The sequence below is a fragment of the Strongylocentrotus purpuratus genome, unplaced genomic scaffold (genome assembly GCF_000002235.5).
Source record: "Strongylocentrotus purpuratus isolate Spur 01 unplaced genomic scaffold, Spur_5.0 spur5_scaffold_7, whole genome shotgun sequence".
NCBI classification, from domain to species: Eukaryota; Metazoa; Echinodermata; class Echinoidea; order Camarodonta; family Strongylocentrotidae; genus Strongylocentrotus; species Strongylocentrotus purpuratus.
Window position 1 is genome coordinate 17,154,046 of NW_022145613.1, and position 6,884 is coordinate 17,160,929.

Genomic DNA, 6,884 nt, shown 5'->3' on the forward strand with positions numbered 1-6,884 from the left:
TTTGCATATATACTTTCATGCTCTCGTACCATCATACATCTCTATGGAGTATTTGTCAAATGCAGGGCCAATTTCGTTAGATTCTACGAGAATTTTATTTTTGTCGATAGCAAAACTAAAAACACAACGTATGTGCTCAGTGATGATTTTAAGGCAGATGGGGGGGGGGGACAACGAAATGATGATTCAACAAAATAAGTGAGCTTGGCATGAGCTGGGCTGTCTCTTCGTCATTTTTGTTGTTTTTGTTTTGTTGTTGTTTACTTCGTATGACTGATCAGCGCTCGGTATAGCAGTGGCATTTCATGTGTCCACTGTCAATTCAATTTTGAATGGAGCACGTATGCCCCTGTATCCTCATAGCTACATTATGTCACTGATACGCCCCCAAATGGTGAGTCTTGCTTCTTTTCTTATGACGTCATGCAAAAATTAACTTTAGACGTTATGGTTAATCCCAAATTAAAAAGGATTTGGGAAGAACATATTGGATGTGTCAGAAACTTTGTCTTTCAACTACTCGAAATAAAGGAAACGATTATGTCCTAGTAAATGTGAGTACTTTAATTTCACCACGATATAAATGTCTGTATAGATATAATGTACATTTTGCTTGTCTCATTTTTCACTGTTACTATTCCCTTTCCTATTCGTCTATGTTATTTTCCACCTTCTCTCTATTTGTCTTATCTTGTTACCATTCCATCGATCTGTCTATTTTAACTGTCCCGTCCACAGGTACTAAGTAATGCTTTTTTAAACCCTGATTGACAGGTTCATTTGTTAATGTTTTAATCATTATGTACGTATTTGGAATGTATATTCATGAATTTCTCATTTTGTGTGTGTGTTTGCATCAATGCAATTACGCAATATTAAAAATCCCTTCTGAGACCACCTTAATGTTATATCTTTTTGGAATTATACGCTTTTGGAAGCGGCCTATGGAAATTCATATTATCTTTTGGCTCTTGATGATGTGAGCCATGAGTAATGGCGGGTGAGCAGAATCGATAGTTTCATATAAAGTGACTTTGACACATGTTTGCAGGAGCTTAATACAGAAAATAAACTTATTTACATTATGGGTGACTTTAATATTGATTTTTTTAAATCTACTAATAAATATAGTGTTGATTTTTTACAATTGTTATACTCGTCACAACTTTTGCCATTGATTGACAAGCCCACTCGTCTTTCTGCTCGTAGTGAAAAATTGATAGATTTACCAATGATTTAAATTCCTTCATTACTTCTGGGATTTTTAACAACAATGGCACGGATCACTTACCAATTTTTAAAATTACAAATCTTGCTATATCTAATATGCCTGTGCAGAATGTAAAAAAAAGCGGCTGATTAATGATAAAACCATGAATAACTTGAAATTTGATTTGATGACCGAAGACTGGATAAGTGCATTTTTTTCTAACGATGCAGAAATTGCTTACAAGAAATTTAAAACCAAATTTACCTTATATTATGAAAAAAAACTTAACACTAAAAACAAAAAAAAACTTAAAAGAAATGTAAAAAACCTTGGTTGAATGTTGAATTATTAAAATTAATTGAAGGCAAAAATAAACCGTATAGAAGATATTGTAAAGTGAGATCAAACACAAATAAAACTAAATTTCACGAAGCTCGTAATAGAGTGAATAAGCTGAGAAAGAAAGCACGGCGTAACTATTTGCTCATAAATTCCAAAAAACAAAAGGTGATATAAAGCAAACATGGTCAGTGATAAAAGAAATTGTTGATAAATCAAGTAAATCTTTACCTTCATTTTTTAGTATTAATGGTCAAGACATTCATGATCCTCTTATTATTGCAAACTGTTTTAATGATTTTTTAAAAATTATTATCGGTCCTAACATGTGCAATAACATCCCCAGAGGTAATGAATATGATTTTAGTAAATTCTTGCCTCAATCTAATGGTGCTTCATTATTTTTAACTCCTGTAAATGAATCAGAACTTTAAAAAATTGTGAAATCGCTGAAGAGTACTAGTAGTTGTGGTTTTGATAATCTTAATCCATGTGTTTTAAAGAAGGTATTAATATATATTTCAAAACCTCTTGTTCATATTTTTAATTTATCTTTATGTACTGGTATTGTGCCATCTGATATGAAAGTTGCTAAAGTAACCCCAGTACATAAAAAGGATGATACACATGTTATTGGAAATTGTAGACCAATATCAGTACTACCATTTTTCTCAAAATTTTTATAAAAAATTGTTTACAATCGTTTAGAACATTTTTTAACAAAACATGTGATATTAAATTCTTGCCAGTATGGTTTTACCAGGAATGTATCCACTGAAATGGCTCTTTTTGGTTTACATAATTATCTGATATCTTCTTTGAATAACAAATTACACTCCGTGGGGTGTTTTTAGATTTGAGTAAAGCATTTGATTCGATCAACCATGAAATTATGTTAGAACAATTGAAGGTATATGGTATTAGAGGCACAGTATCCTTATGGTTTGAAAACTATTAAAAAATCGAACTTAAATAACTTTTTACAGCGACGTTTTATCAGATCCAATGAGAGTAAAGTGTGGCGTACCACAGGGTTAAATCCTGGCCCCTTTACTTTATACTGTATATAAATGATTTGATTAATTGCTCTGATAAATTGAAATTCATTTTTTTTTTGCTGATCACACTAATATCCTTTATAGCCATGACAATTTCTATGATTTATGTAAATTTCTTAATGAGGAATTATGCCATGTTTCACAGTGGTTTTATTGTTATCGATCAACATTTATCATGGGTCGAACATAAATCTACTATATCTAAAAACATATCAAGGAATATTGGTGTCATCAGCAAACTGCGCCACTTCTTGCCAGAACATATTTTAATCTTACTGTATAATTCAATGATTTTACCTTATTTAATGTATTGCAATGTTGTATGGGCCAATACATTTCCAAGTAGGCTCCTTGGATTATTGAAATTGCAAAAAAAGATTGTAAGAATATGTTCAATGTCTCACTATACTGCTCCTTCACAACTACTATTTAAAAAACTTAATCTTCTCACAATCTATCAATTGAATGACTTCTGTATCTCATTAATGGTCTTTAAACATAAACATAACAAATTACCATATAATCCTGCCTCTATTATTAAATGTAAAACAGAAATGCATAATTATAATACTAGAAATCCAGAAAATTACTATGTCGAAAAATGTAAAAATACAGCATCATCTTTTTCTTTCAAATCAAAAGGACCGTCAACATGGAACTCTCTTCCTCATTATATTTTTTTAAAAATCGTTTCTTAATTCTTTTAAATCAAAACTTAACTTTTTTTGTATTCACATACTCTACAAAATAATTAATCCATCCCAACTTTTATAACTTTTTAACTTCTATAACTTTTAAACTTTTTTTGTTGCTATAATGGCACTATGCTTTTCTAATTTTTTATCAGTTAAATTTTTAATAGACCGGGGATTGCCTCGACAGAACCTTTATTTGGTTCTTTTGCAATTTCCATTTCATGTTCATTATCTATTTCTTTGATTTCTTACTCTTGTCTTTACTTTTCTTTTTAATTGTGTGTTTAAAGTTCAATGTATACTGTGTTTCCTACATGTTAATATGTTGTCAATGTACAATGTTTTTCAATGTACTTTTTTTAAATGGACTTGAATAAAATAAAAATTGAATTGAATTGAATTGAATTGAATTCCCCCTGAGCTTCTGGGGGCTCCACCCCTTGATCCCACCGAGAAACGTTCACTATTCATAACAAAAACAAATATAAAACATACCGAAATAAATTAACTAACATCATTCGAAATTCTCGTAAAAATGTACTATTCCGACAAACTCAATAGAGTGAAATCAAACATGAAATCTACTTGGGGGATTATAAATGATTTGATTGGAGAAAAAAAAACTAAAAAATTGCCCAATGATAATTTTACAATAGATGATACAGTTATAAAGTCTGAAGATGTAGCCGATATCTTTAATTCCTATTTTGTAAACATAGGACCTAATTTAGCAAATAAACTTCAAACACCAAACAAAAATGTTGCTACATTTCTTCCTGAACCTTCAAATTCTACACTGTTTTTTAATCCCACTGATCCTAATGAAATACTGAAATAACAAAAAATCTAAAGTTAAGTAAATCACAGGGTCACGATAGAATTAGTGCTTTCCTTCTTAAACACGTTATACACTTTATCGCTTGTCCTTTAACTCATATTTTTAATCTATCAATAAATACCGGGAAATGTCCCGAGTCCTTGAAAATTGCTGAGGTGAATCTTGTTTAAAAAAAGACAATCCTCACGAAATTAGCAATTACAGGCCTATTTCTATTCTTCCCAAGTTCCCAGCATATCCAAAATCTTAGAAAAAATTATTTACAATAGGCTTTATAAGTTTTTAGATACTTTTCATTTCCTAAATATGAATCAATATGGTTTTTAGAAAAGAATATTCAACTGACCAAGCTTTAGTACAATTATATGATAAAATAACAAATGCTATGGCCAATATAGAACATGTAATAGGAGTTTTTATGGATTTATCAAAAGCCTTTGATACACTGGACCACCAAATTTTACTGAAAAAACTTTACTGTTATGGAATTCGTGAGTTGCATTGTCATGGTTTGAGAGCTATTTATCTAACAGAAAACAATATGTAATGTATAATGATGTTTTGTCTAGTTTCCTACCTACCAAATGTGGAGTTCCGCAAGGATCAATTTTAGGCCCTTTGCTTTTTCTATTATATATTAATGATTTAACCAATACAACACCTTTATTATCATTTGTCCTATTTGCTGATGACACGAACATCTGCTGTTCACATCCTAATTTAAACACTTTAGTAAATACACTTAATAATGAGTTACCAAAATTATCGCTATAGTTTCAATGCAATAAGTTATCCCTTAAATAAATAAAACAAATTTTATGCATTTCAACCACGCAAATTCGCATGTCATTGACTTTCCTTACAACATAATTATAGATAATGTCCCTCTCGAAAGAAAGAGAAAAACTAAATTTTTGGGTGTCATTTTCGATGAAAATCTAAACTGGAATGATCACTACTTCTATTTCTAGGAATGTTGGTTTATTATATAAAATTAAGAAATTAATCCCATGTTATACACTTGTTATGCTATATAATTCATTGATATTACCGTATATAACATATTGAAATTTAGTATGGGCCACCAGCGCCAAAACCCAAATCAACTCTATTTATTTATTGCAAAAGAAAGCCCTTCGTATATGCACTGGTTCACCGTATTTGTCTCACACAAGTCCAATATTTTACAAACTGAAAACCCTAACATTATTCGACATAAATTCGCTACAAAGTTTACTGATCATGTTTAAGTATTTAAATAATATGCTCCCTCTTTCATTCAAAACTTTTTCACTATGAATAAAGCTATTCACTCTTACCCTACCAGCAATGCCTCAAATTTTTATCTAGTAAACCCGAAATTACTTATTGCCCATAGATCCATAAGACACCATGGTCCCGACCTATGGAACTCTCTCCCAGAATCTATTAAATCATGTTGCTCCCTGTAATCATGTAAGGCCAAAGTTAAAACGATGTTATTATCAGAATACTCAAGGTAGAATTTCTGTGTCAACTCTTCATTCATTATCATGTCATCTCTTCTTTCATTCATTCGAATCATTATCACCATCGTCATCATCATCATCATCATCATCATCATCATCTTCATCATCATCCTCATCCTGCATCACCATCATCGAAATTTGTATTTTCAATTACCTATCCGTTTCTGCTTAATAAATGTGTTAATATATTTCATGAGTTTTGTCTGGCGCTGTCGTATTATCAAGCAATCTGCTTACAATGACAGTCCTTTTTCCGCAAATAATTTTATAATGTTTTATCATGTTTGAGGAAATTTAGTATTTATGACAGTTTATCATTTCGTTTTTGAATATAACAATTTATATATATGTATTTGCTTATTTATGATTCATTGTCAGAAAAATACTTATTGTACTTTATATTATTATTGTTATCGAAAAACTGTTTACATGAATTCAGAAGGAATCAAATCAAATCAAATCAAAATCAAACCTTTGGGGGTACTGCACCCTCTACCCCACCCCACAAGCTTCTGACGGAATGAGTAGTTATTTTGCAAATAATATCAAAGGTGTCTGGGGCCCCCCTCCCCTGTAGAAGTACTTGACTGGAATGGATCAAGTGACATTTTTTGTTCGGCATCGAATAGCTAGACTCATTTTCAAATTCCTTCATGGTTTCTACCTCATGCACAGCCGTGGTTTTATTAGAATTGAGTACATTGAGAATAATGTACATGCCTAATAATGTAATATCAAATTAAGACCAAAACATGAATATTCTAAAGGGAACTATAAGGAAAGGAACATTTTCAAAGGAAAAAGGAAAGGAACAACTTGGAGGAATGTTTTGAAAAGGAAAGGAACAACTTGGAGGAATGTTTTGAAAAGGAAAGAGGGAAATAAACGTTATGAAGGGAAAGAATTTTTTTTGTTTAATTTTTTGTTTAATTTTTTGAAATAAAATTGGGAATTGAAACACCTTCTCATGTTTGGCTGACCTAAATGAAAGTAAATAACTTGAGACAAAAATAAGTGAAAGTATAAGATAAATCCAATAGAAAAAAAAGTTACGAACTTTTGAAAGGTAATATGTTTTTGGTATGTGATGCCATTTGCATGTAGAGTATAGCGAATAATTTAATTCCTTGTGTATTTTAAAAACTCATATACATGTATTTACAACATAAGTTTTATTATATAACATTCTCCCGCTACCTCAGGCCTCCCATTCCCACTTCTACCCCTCCACTCCCC